Below are 268 nucleotides of genomic sequence, written 5' to 3'. Positions count from 1 at the left end.
GCAGTGGGGAATCTTCTTTTCATAATCATGACCAGCTTTCATAATGCAAGTACTCTCTTCATTTCTTTGCTTTCCACTCTTTTTAGTTTGGTTTCTGTCCTCATTTCTATATCAAACTTGTTCTTGATAAGACTTCTATGTTAATAAATCTAAGAGATGTATTTCAGAAGTTATTGTAATCAATTTCAGCAGCGTTCAGAGTCACCTGTTCTTATTTTACTGCAAACTTTCCAATTGTTCTGTATCTATTTTCTTTTTAGTCTCATTC

This window comes from Equus przewalskii, chromosome 2, assembly GCF_037783145.1.
Source record: "Equus przewalskii isolate Varuska chromosome 2, EquPr2, whole genome shotgun sequence".
NCBI classification, from domain to species: Eukaryota; Metazoa; Chordata; class Mammalia; order Perissodactyla; family Equidae; genus Equus; species Equus przewalskii.
The sequence above is the reverse complement of the archived record's forward strand: the minus strand, read 5'-3'. Positions refer to the sequence as shown.